We start from the raw sequence: 12,293 nt of genomic DNA, 5'->3' as shown, positions 1-12,293 counted from the left end.
ATTCAGAAAACTTTAGTTTTAAAAATATTTTAATGTCAGGATGAATTTAAAATGTTGTAACCAGATACAAAATAAACTAGATATAGTGACAGCATGAAATGAAGAAGCAGAGGAGGGAATAGGTGAAACAGAAGATAAAATTATGGAAAATAATGAAGCTGAAAAAAAGAGGGAAAGGAAGTTACCAAATCATGAGAGGAGACTTAGAGAACTAAGCAATTGCATGAAATGAAATAATGTCCATATCATAGGAGTACTAGAAGAGGAAGAGTGGGGAAAGGAGCAGAAGGTTTATTTGAACAAATTATAGCTGAGAACATCCCTAATCTGGGGAAGGAAACAGACATCCAAGTACAAGAGGCACAGAAAACTCCCTTAAAATCAACAAAAACAGGTCAATACCATAGTATATCATAATGAAACTCACAAAATACAAGGAAAAAGGGAGATTTCTCAAAGTATCTAGGGACAAAGGATCCTTAACTAACAAGGATAGACACATAAGGGTAGTAGCAGACCTATCCGCTGAAACTTGGCAGCCCAGAAGGGAATGGCAGGAAATATTCAATGTACTGAATAGGAAAAATATGAAGCCAAGAATCCTTTATCCAGCAAGGCTGTCATTCAGAATAGAAGGAGAGATAAAGACTTTCCCACAGAAGCAAAAACTAAAGGAGTTCACGACCACTAAACCAGTCCCACAAGAAATTTTAAGGGGGACTTTCTGAGTGGAGAAAAAAAAAAAAAAGAGACCAAAGCAGCAAAGACTAAAAAGGATCAGAGACCATCACCAGAAACATCAGATCTACAGATAACAGAATGACACTAAATTCCTATCTTTCAATAATCAATCTGAATGCAAACAGACAAAAGGCTCCAATCAAAATACACAGGGTAGCAGAATGGATTAAAAAAACAAGATCCATCCATATGCCGCATACAAGAGACTCATTTTAGACCTAAGAACACCTGCAGATTGAAAGTAGGGGGATGGAGAACCTCTATCTATCTATCTATCTATCTATCTATCTATCTATCTATCTAGATGGAGAACCATCTATCATGCTAAAGGAGGCCAAAGGAAAGCCAGACTAGCCATATTTATATCAGACAAACTAGATTTTAAAACAAAGACTGTACCAAGAGATGAGGAAGGGCATTATCATAATTAAGGGATCTATCCATCAAGAAGATCCAACAATTGTAAATATTTATGCCCCCAACTTGAAAGCACCCAAATATATAAAGCAATTAATCACAAACATAAAGAGACTCAGTGGTAATAATACCATAATAGTAGGAGATTTAATATTCCATTTACAACAACGGACAGATCATCTAAGCAGAAAATAAAAAAAGGAAACAACAGCTCTTAATGACTCACTGGACTGGATGGACTTAACAGATATATTCAGAACATTCACCTTAGAGCAGCAGAATAATATTCTTCTCAAGTGCACATGGAACATTCTCCAAAATTGATCACAAACTGGGTCACAAGTCAGCCCTCAATAGGTACAAAATGACTGAAATCATACCATGCATATTTTCAGCTCACAACGCTATGAAACTTGAATTCAGCCACATGAAAATATTTGGACATCCTAGTAAAGAATGAATGGTTAACCAGGAAATTAAAGAAGCAATAAAAAATACATGGACACAAATGAAAATGAAAATACGACAGTCCAAACCTTTTGGGATGCAGCAAAGGCAGTCCTAAGAGGAAAGTACACTGCAGTTCAGGCCTAATCTCAAGAAGCTTTTAAGAAAGGTCCCAAATATTCAACCTAACCTTACACCTAAAGGAGCTAGAAAAGGAGAAGCAAATAAAGCCCAATGCCAGAAGAAGGGAAATAATAAAGATCAGAGCAGAAATAAACAATACAGAAACAAACAAAGACACAGTAGAACAGATCAATGAAACTAAAAGCTGGTTCTTTGAAGGAATAAACAAAATTGATAACCCCTAGCCAGACTTATCAACAAGAAGACAGGACCCAAATAGATAAAATCACGAATGAAAGAGAAGAGATCACAACCAATACCACAGAAATACAAACAATTCTAAGATAATACCACGAAAAATTATATGCCAACAAACTGGGCAATCTGGAAGAAATGGACAAATTCCTAGACACTCACCTACTACCAAAACTGAACCAGGAAGAAAAGAAAAAATTGAACAGACTCATAACCAGCAAAGAAATTGAATCAGTTATCAAAAATCTTCCAACAAATAAGAGTCCTAGGCCAGACGGCTTCCCAGGGGAATTCTACCAGACATTTAAAGAAGAATTAATACCTCTTCTTCTCAAACTGTTGCAAAAAAATAGAAATGGAAGGAAAGTTTCCAAACTCATTCTATGAAGCCAGCATTACCTTGATTCCAAAGCCAGAGACTCCATTAAAAGGAGAATTACAGGTCAATATCCCTGATGAACCTGGATGCAAAAATTCTCAACAAGATACTAGCAAATTTAATACAAAAGCACATTAAAAGAATTATTCACCGTGATCAAGTGGGATTTATTCCTGGTTCAATATTTGCAAATCAATCAATGTGATACACTACATTAATAAAAGAAAGGATAAGAACCATAGGAGCCTCTCAATAGATACAGAAAAAGCATTTGACAAAATAGAGCATCCTTCCTTGATAAAAATCCTGAAGTAGGAATAGAAGAAACATGACTCAGCATCATAAAAGCCATAAATGAAAGGCCCACAGCTAATATCATCCTCAATGGGGAAAAACTGAGAGCTTCTCTGTAAGGTCAGGAATATGACAGAGATGTCCACAGTCACCACTGTTGTTCAACATAGTACTAAAAGTCCTATCCTCAGCAATCAGACAGCAAAAAGAAATAAAAGGCATACAAATTGACAAAGAAGTCAAACTTTTACTCTTTGCAGGTGACATGGTACTCTACATGGAAAACCCAAGAGACTCCACCAAAAAATTGCTATTGCTGATACCTGAATTCAGCAAAGTTATAGAATATAAAATCAATGTACAGATATCAGTTGCATTTCTATACACCAATAATGAAGCAGCAGAAAGAGAAATCAAGGAATCAATCCCATTTACAACTGCACCAAAACCCATAAGATACCCAGGAATAAACCTAACCAAAGAGGTAAAATATCTGTGTGCTGAAAACTAAGAAGACACAAAGAAATGGAAAAACATTTCATGCTCCTACATTGGAAGAACAAAATATTGTTAAAATGTCGATACTACCCAAAACAATCTATACATTCAAAGCCATCCCTATCAAAATAACACCAGCATTCTTCACAGAGCTAGAACAAACAATCCTGAAATTTGTATAGAACAAGAAAAGACCCCTAATAGTCAATGTAATGAGAAAAAGAGAGGCAAAGACAGAGGCTTCATAAATCTGGACCGTAAGCTGTATTACAAAGCTGTAATCAAGAGAGTATGATACAGGCACAAAAACAGACACACAGATCAATGGAACAGAACAGAGAACCCAGAAATGGACTCACAAATGTATAGCCAACTAATCTTCGACAAAGCAGGAAAGAGTATCCAATGGAATAAAGACAATCTCTTTAGTAAATTGTGCTGGGAAAACTGGACAGAGACATGCAGGAGAATAAAACTTTCCCATACCATTCACAAAAATAAATTCAAAATGGATACAAGACTTAAATGTAAGTCGGGAAGCCATCAAAATCCTAGAGGAGAAAACAGACAACAACCTCTTTGACCTTGGCCACAGCAACTTCTTACTTGACACATCTCTGGAGGCAAGGGAAACAAAAGCAAAAATGAACTATTAGGACCTCTTCAAGATAAACGCCTTCTGCACAGCAAAGGAAACAATCAGCAAAACTAAAAGGCAACTGAATGAATGGAAAAAGATATTTGCAAGTGACATATCTTATAATGGGTTAGTATCCAAAATCTATAAGGAACTTATCAAACTCAACACCCAAAAAATAAATAACCTAATAAAGAAATAGACAAAAGACATGATAGACACTTTCCAAAGAAGACATCTGGATGGCTAACAGACACACAAAAAGATGCTCCTTATCATTCATCATCAGGGAAATACAAATCAAAACTACAATGAGATACCACCTCACCCCTGTCAGAATGGCTAAAATTAGCACCTCAGGAAACAACAGATGTTGGCAAAGATGCAGAGAAAGGAGAACCCTTTTGCACTGTTGGTGGCAATGCAAACTCTGGAAAACAGTATGGAGGTTCCTCAAAAGTTAAAAATAGAACTATGCTATGACCCAGCAAATGTACTGCCAGGTATTTATGCAAAGGATACAGGAGTGCTGATTCGAAGGGGCACATACACCTGAATGTTTTTATAGCAGCACTATCAACGATAGCCAAAGTATGGAAAGAGCCCAAGTGTCTATCAACTGATGAGTGGATAAAGATGATATGTTACACACACACACACACACACACACACACACACACACACACACACACTGGAACATTACTTGGTGATCAAAAAGAATGAAATCTTGCCATTTGCAACCACCTGGATGGAACTAGAGTATATTATGCTAAGCGAAAGAAGTCAGGCAGAGAAAGACAAATATCAAATGATTTCGCTCATATGTGGAATTTAAGAAACAAAATAGATGAACATAGGGTAAGGGAAAACTAAGATCAAAACAGAGTGAGAGGCAGACCATAACAGCCTCTTAAATACAAAGAACATACTGGGGTTTGCTGGAGGAGAGATGGGAGGGATGGGCTAAATGGGTTGATGGGTATTAGGCACTTGTTGGGATGAGCAGTGGTTGTTATAACAGTAAGTGATGAACCACTATTACTACCCTGTATGTCAACTAACTTGAATTTAAATAAGTAAATTTTAAAAATATTTTAATAAAATTATACATTGCATCACAAATCATTCAGCACATGAAATGTGGTAAGATGATCAAGGTCATCACAAACTGCAGATAGAAAAAGGAACCAAGAAAGCCTTATGTCATAGGCAAATGAATGTGTAAAGTTGTTGCTTTAAGGGTCAGGAATACTTTACTGATGAATAGAGGACAGATTTCATGTTTATTGTGCTCATTTCTTCCCCCTTCCAGTGAATCTAGATTCACTTGTCCCTCACTAAGTTCCTTAGTTTCTCTATTCTTTTCCCCCCTTGTCTATAATATCTATGATGGGGGCAGAAAGAGGGAACAAGTGTAGTGGGGGTGACCAGATAATATGTAAGATCTTTTTCAATCTAGATCTAATAATAAATGATTTATAAATAAATAAAATTATACACAAAAATTCCCTTTTTTAGTTTCTAGGACAGTCTTTTCTCTTTGAACCACTAAGAAATGGCCAATATGAAGAACTAACTGGGTATTCAATAATGCTGATTCAAATATTGCTGATCACCACTGAAGTATACATATTTTCCAGGTGTTCAAAATGCGGAAGAATGGGTATGTTGTCAACTAATGTGATAGAAAAAAGTTAATTAGGAAAGTTAGAAACAATAGCATTAAAACAATTAGGCTTAGAGAAAAAACTGATGATATATTACAATGTAGCAATCAATTTTTAACATATCTTCAGTGTTAATTACTTACAAATATATTTTGTCAAGTGAAAGTAGCCTATTTGCACCTGACCACATATGAGGAGAGCTGTCTAGATAGGAAAGGCGCTTTCTTCCAGCTCTACTCTAGAAGACTAAAATATTTAATAATGTTTCCAATAAAATTTCAGAAAATCATCTTCCTGCTACACTAACAGCATCTAGAAAAAGCTGTGTTTACACAGATTGTATCTAGCTCAGTTCCTATTCACTGGTCTCATTAACATGTCACCTACGGATGAGTTGCTCAGAAAGTTCAGGATGGTTTAACACGGACCAGCCACATACGATGCTATTTTCTCAGTGGCTTAGGGAGAGGAATCAGCCAGGGTGAACCTCACATAGGAGTATCAAATTTTCAAGGTGCCTCTGACAGATTAACATTCTGATTTTTCTGTTCACTTGAGTTACTACACACCAAGCTCTTCCCTATGTGTTCCCTTGTAATAAGAGGAGGGTCCGGGAGGGCAAGAGGCTTATAAACAGGATGAGAGGACAGGACAAGAAACTTTCTGGAATGTGTTCTCCTGAAAAGGGAAATTCATACTATCATTAGACAGATTTCTCACCTTAGTCTTACTTAGGGATTACTCCCAAGACTCTTGAATCCTTCTAGCGGAAGAAATCTCCTTGAGGACAGACTGATCCTATCTTACACAATTTTCTGTCATTCCTAACTTCTGGGCACAGGACATGGACTAGAATGCCCTATTGCCTTAAATATTTTTTGAATGAGTTAATGAATGGTTTTTTAATATTTTTTTAACGTTTATTTATTTTTGAGACAGAGAGAGACAGAGCATGAACGGGGGAGGGTCAGAGAGAGGGAGACACAGAATCTGAAACAGGCTCCAGGCTCTGAGCTGTCAGCACAGAGCCCGACGCGGGGCTCGAACTCACGGACCGCGAGATCATGACCTGAGCCGAAGTCGGCCGCCCAACCGACTGAGCCACCCAGGCGCCCCAAAGCTGTGCAATTTTAAAAGAAGGGGAAATGGTCTAGGAGACCACAGACTTACAAGGTCAAATTCTTATATTATCGTACAAGCATAAAAAAGATTTTCTAAAATTTATTAACTATAGGCATCCAATAAGCTTCTAACATAGTTAAGGGGTTTACTCTAGCACTTTAATGACTTCATGTATATTTTATACCTATTTTATGAAGGGATAGTTTAATAAAATTCTTGGCTCCTACAAATTCCAATTTCTCAATCCAATTTTACTGCATTTCGCACATCATCTCCATAGCACTGTATCAATAGTTTTCAGTGCACAAGATTAAATATATAGAACTGCAAAGAGGAACTTGTCGACCTCAAGGAATATTTTATTGATCATGTGGGAAGACAAGCATTGAATTAGAGTTCCTTGCTTATAATGAACTTCAATACCTCCTGTTTCCAAAACAAAAAGAGCCAGGATAACAGAAGAGTTTCCAATAGTAGCTATATCTCAGTTTCACTAGATACATTTTTTGAGTTTATACTATTTGAGTTTATAACCAAATCTGCTTATCCCTTGACGTTAGGACCTGGGTTTCAGAGTGGGTTCACAATTTTTAAACAGAAAGAGTTTAGGGGATCACCACTTTACGGTAGAGGGCCTCATGGACTTGGCTTGAAGCTATGTGTGTTTGGTAGGCACCTTATGTTTACTTGGTAATAATAGATTTTTATGAGGGCTAGAGCAGGTGATGAAATTATGGGTGGTGAGGGAAAGCAAGGGGCCAAGGCACCTGATGAGTTTGTCACTAAATGTTCTATTCCTTCATGTTGCCTTTCTTGATGTTTACTCTTCCAATTAAATGACATTCCAGTTAGGATCTATGTCGACTTTTTCTATTCCTACTTTTCTAATTTCCTTCAAGAGGACATCTCAAATATCTTACCACTCAACATTAATCCTTTATGAAAACCATGCACAGTCTTCCCACGAAAAATATTCCTATACTTACACTTCCCCTTCACAAATCTGAAATCAGGACCACTGCTCCTACAGCCTCACAAACTGGGCCTCTGTCATCAATGACCCACCACCTTTGTCCACTCTATCCGGCCTTGTGTCTCTTTTCTGTTGGATCCTCAAGGTCATATTTCACAGGAAGATATTTTGGATTTGTGTGGAGTACCTGAGCTACTAAGTCTTCCAGACCAGGAGGGAAGTTTGGCACAGGAACTGGCTCTGGCACCCATGCTGTTGGAGCAGACTCATTTCACACTGGACATCTGCCAGGATGGTGCTGTATAGAATGGATACCACCAGTTGGCTGGTACAAGGGGAAGGCACTGTGCTGATGTAGACAGCAGTATCCCATTAGTAAGCCTCCTGGGTAGTATGCGAGAGGAGGGAGTGTAGGTGCTGGGGGCCCTGTATTCAAAAACAAATGAAAAAATTACATGACTGTAACTACAATATATTGGAACTTAGCATAAATTTTTACACAGATGTTACATGGGTCACATGGAGGCTTCCTAGAAAGAGTCAGAGCTTCTATTTTCTGAGGGAAAGGAATACCACATCCCAAAAACGTAGTAGGGGGATTTCCAGATTACTAACTCATTGAATCCTCTTAAGCTTTATGAGATAGTCATGTTCACTTCACAAGTGCAAAAACTAAGGTTGAAGAGAGGAGGTAATTTGATAGCCTCTCTATGCCCATCTCATAAGGCTGCTGCAGGGTTAGCACAGGACGTGGCTTAAAGTGAGCTCTGCACAAAGTTCTATTTTTATACTCTTCATACTATTGTTAAGTTTACATAGATAAAGCAAGTGGTAACACTGAGATTTGAAAGCACATCTTGACTTCAAAATGGTGATCTGAAGACTATGCTACATTGCTGCTGACCCCGTCACTTCTTTATATCCTCACCATCTGGTTCTCACACTGATTTCCTCCCAACGGGGGGTCTGTTAAATTCTAACTTGGTCAATGTAAGTAAGGTCACAGTCAAGGAAACCAGATTTCTTTAAATAGTCACAATACTTAAGAAGAGAAGCACTTGAAATCATGAATTGGTAGGAGGGTACCATCAAGGTAGGACTTTAGATTTTGCTTCTTTTATCAAATGTGCCTTAAAAGAAGCAATAATACCACACCCCTCCCTCAGCCAGGATGGATCAGTGCAGGCCTAGTAAGGAGGCTGATCTCCTGCCCAGCAGTGACAAGGATCTTATTTCTAGAATGAAATAACATCTCTGCAATCATCTCGTAGTTTTTTTTGTTTTTTGGTTTTTTTTTTCCAAACTGTGAACTTTTGCCTCTTCTTTATACTTACTGGTACGAAGCCTCATCCAGTTGGGTTTACTGTAGTAACTTCTTAACTAGTTTCCCTTTTCTTGCTTTCTCTCTGTTCCAGTGTTTCCTTCACACTGGCCCCAAGAGCTATCTTATCAAACATTCAATCACTTACTCACTGGACATTTATTGAGTGCCCTTTAGGCACCAGACCATGTGCCAGAAGCTGGGAAGAAAATGATGAAAAAACAAACTCAAGTATCTGCTTTAAAGTCTTCTTTTAAAAGTCTATTTATTTATTTTGAGAGAGAGAGTGTGTGCGCACAGAAGGGGCAGAGAGAGAGAGGGAGAGAGAGAGAGCGCGCGCCGAGAGAGAGCGCATCCCAAGTAGGCTCCGCACTGTCAGCACAGAAGCCTGATGCAGGGCTCGAACCCACAAACCGAGAGATCGTGACTGAGTAGAAGTCCAACACTTCACTGACTGAGCCACCCAGGTGCCCTAAAATCTTGATGTCCCACTTCGGTGGCTCAGTTAAGTACCTACTTCAGCTCAGGTTGTGATTTCACGGTTCCTGAGTTTGAGTCCCACATTGGGTGAGCTCGAGCCCCGTTTTGGGTGAACACAAGCCCCACTTCGGGTGAGCTCTGCTTCTCCCTCTCTCTCTGCTCCTTGTGGGATTCTCTTTCTCTCTCTGCCCCTCGCTCACTTGTGCCCTCTCCCCCCACCAAAAAAAAAAAAAAAAAAAGTCTTGATGTCCTGTTAAAAAGCATCTACAGGCTCTCAAAGGCTCCAGGATAAGATGCAAACTACTTAGTCAGCACTGGAAACCGGTCACCTCCACCTCCGCACTTCTGCCTTTTGATCCAGCCGGCCTTCCTCAAGCCCCAACCACACCACTAGGCCTTCATGACCTGGTATTTTCGGACAGGTTTTTCTTTCTCCCAAACATTCTCCCTTCCCCACCTATTTTTTGATTGAGAAACTCCCTACCATGCCAATAAAACTTGACTTGCTCAGGTAGGCCTTCCCTTTAACCCCACAGTCAGTTACTCTGTCTTCTGGGTCCCTATAACATTCTCTTCACATTTCCATAACGGCATGCAGAACACCATTAATGTTTGTACGACTTCCTACTCCAAGCGATGTAAAGGCAGGAATGTTCTACTTGACATCTAGTAAAGTATTTGGTATCCAGTAGGTACTCAGTATTTATTTATTGAAACAATAAAGTAATTAGCTAAATGAGCAACTTAACTCTTAGTGTCATTTTCTACAGGGGTGAAGAGATTCTTTCTGGAGATTTACCTTACCAGGTAGAAAATGGGAATTCTATTCTGGAGGGTCATCAGGTATTGTAACTGGTGAATTCAAACGGCATCTGTGGTTAGGACCAGCATGAGGTACTGGATCCAAGGACTTTGTTTTATTGTCAATGTCACCCGTCGGTTCATCCGTGTTTGTGAAGGACCAGCCTTGGAGGAAGAGGTCATGCCCAACTGAGAAATGGAATGATGTATTACTGAAAATACTATTTTTTTCTCATTGGTTTGCTAAAACATCAGTGTACGTGATCATTGTTAAATATACTACTCTATTTCTTACAACATACACAATACAAGCATATGATACACTAGGCATGAATTCACATATATGGTAAATTGTTAGGCTGAACACAGAGTAAAAACTATGGCTGAGTAATTATACTGTGCTTGTGATTAAAGCAATGAACTCTCAGGCTGGCAGTTCGGCTGCCCTCATACTGACTTTTATTTACATAGACGAATTCCTTCCAACATAGCAGAAATTGTTGTCCTATGATGTAGTATTGAGAGCATGCCATATGTGGAGTGAATCTGATTTTTTCCCCACATCTTCTTTGAAAAGTGGCTGTGTCAGAGTAAATCCCAAACAAAACAACACAAATACTTAATGGTTTTAAAAGCGGTTTGCCATTCATAACTCACCGAGAGGTGATTTAGATCACTTCCCCAGTGACTCCTATTTTGACTTATTCTTCCTAAAACAACCTATGTCACTGTAATTACCGAAAGGAAGGTGCTGAGGTCACGTTTCATGTTACACCCTGTCCTTTCATTGAGATTGGAGACACTGCTCCCTGACCTCAGTGTGAGGAACGGCTCAGTTTCTCTGAAAGAACTGGTTGACTTTTAACTCCTAGAAAACATAAGTCCCATAAATGTAATATTTCTCACCTTACATCATTTGCTAGAAAACTCAGGGCCCACTTTTCAGACCTCTTCCATCAAGGAAAGCTTTTTATTACTATCACCTCTTGTGTTGGACTTTTTTCCCTACCCTTAATTTTCCTACCTCATTTGTCTCAAGTATTTTAAGTATCTTTCTTTAGACGCAACCAATAAAAGTCTCCTTTAGTCCTTTCTATGCCAAATATAGGAAGATAGGAATGTTCATATTTATAAATGAATGGACATATTTACATTATCCAAATGTTAAACAATAAAAGCAATTTCCAAATGAAACAAACTGAAAGTGCTATTAAGGAAAACAGTCCTATAATTCACATTTGAAACAAGTCATAATAGGGGTGCCTGGGTGGCTCAGTTTGTCAAGTGTCTGACTACGGCTCATGATCTCGCAGTTCATGGATTTGAGCCCCGTGTTGACAGCTGTGGTGACCGCTCAGAGCCTAAAGCCTGTTTCGGATTCTGTGTCTCCCTCTCTCTCTGTCCTCCCTGGTTCCTGCTCTGTCTCTGTCTCTCAAAAATAAATAAGCATTCAAAAAACAGTTTTTAACAAGGCATAATAAAGTTCGTTCACAAAAGACATGCTGATATTTTTGAAGAATTCTAATGAATACTAAAAAAATAAAATGCTTTAATGCTCTAAGATATTTATACAAATTTATATATTATGTATATATTACTATTAATTCATGATACATGTAACAAGTTTTATGATTTTTTTTTGTCTCTAGTTACGTTTCATACATTTTTTCATTAATCCAACAAATATTTACTGGGCACCTATTGTGTAGGTACTACTATAGACGTTGAAAATACAGTAATAAACCAGAGTAACATCGTGCCGGAGATCCTAATTTAGTGCCATGAGATTAAAAACACATTAACAAATATTTCAGATTAAATTGAGGTAGTATAGTTATAAAGAAACAAAGTAAACAGTTCAGGAAAAACATGGATGGCACTCCCAGGACGTTCAGGGAAAGCCTCTCCCAGGAGGTAACTTTGAGCTATTTGAACTACAAAAGGCGGCATTACACTAAAAATGTAGGAAGAGAGTTGTAGGACAACAGGAAATATGTGCAAAGGCCCTGAGGTGGCACTGAGTTCGGAATACTCAGGGGTGACAAAGAGGTCAGGTATGACTGGGACACAAGGAATGAGGAGAACGGAGGGAAGAGATGGAGACAAGCCTGATCACACCTGAAGGCTGAGGCAAAACA

At 38.5% G+C, this 12,293-nt stretch overlaps 1 pseudogene; it reads right to left on the bottom strand.

Annotated features, from left to right (window-relative positions):
* The window catches only part of LOC122230271, a 39,185-nt pseudogene that overhangs the window by 8,859 nt on the left and 18,033 nt on the right, over positions 1–12,293 (bottom strand).

This window comes from Panthera leo, chromosome C2 (genome assembly GCF_018350215.1).
Source record: "Panthera leo isolate Ple1 chromosome C2, P.leo_Ple1_pat1.1, whole genome shotgun sequence".
NCBI lineage: Eukaryota > Metazoa > Chordata > Mammalia > Carnivora > Felidae > Panthera > Panthera leo.
Note: the sequence above shows the minus strand (reverse complement) of the source record. Positions and strands in the feature narration are given on the sequence as shown.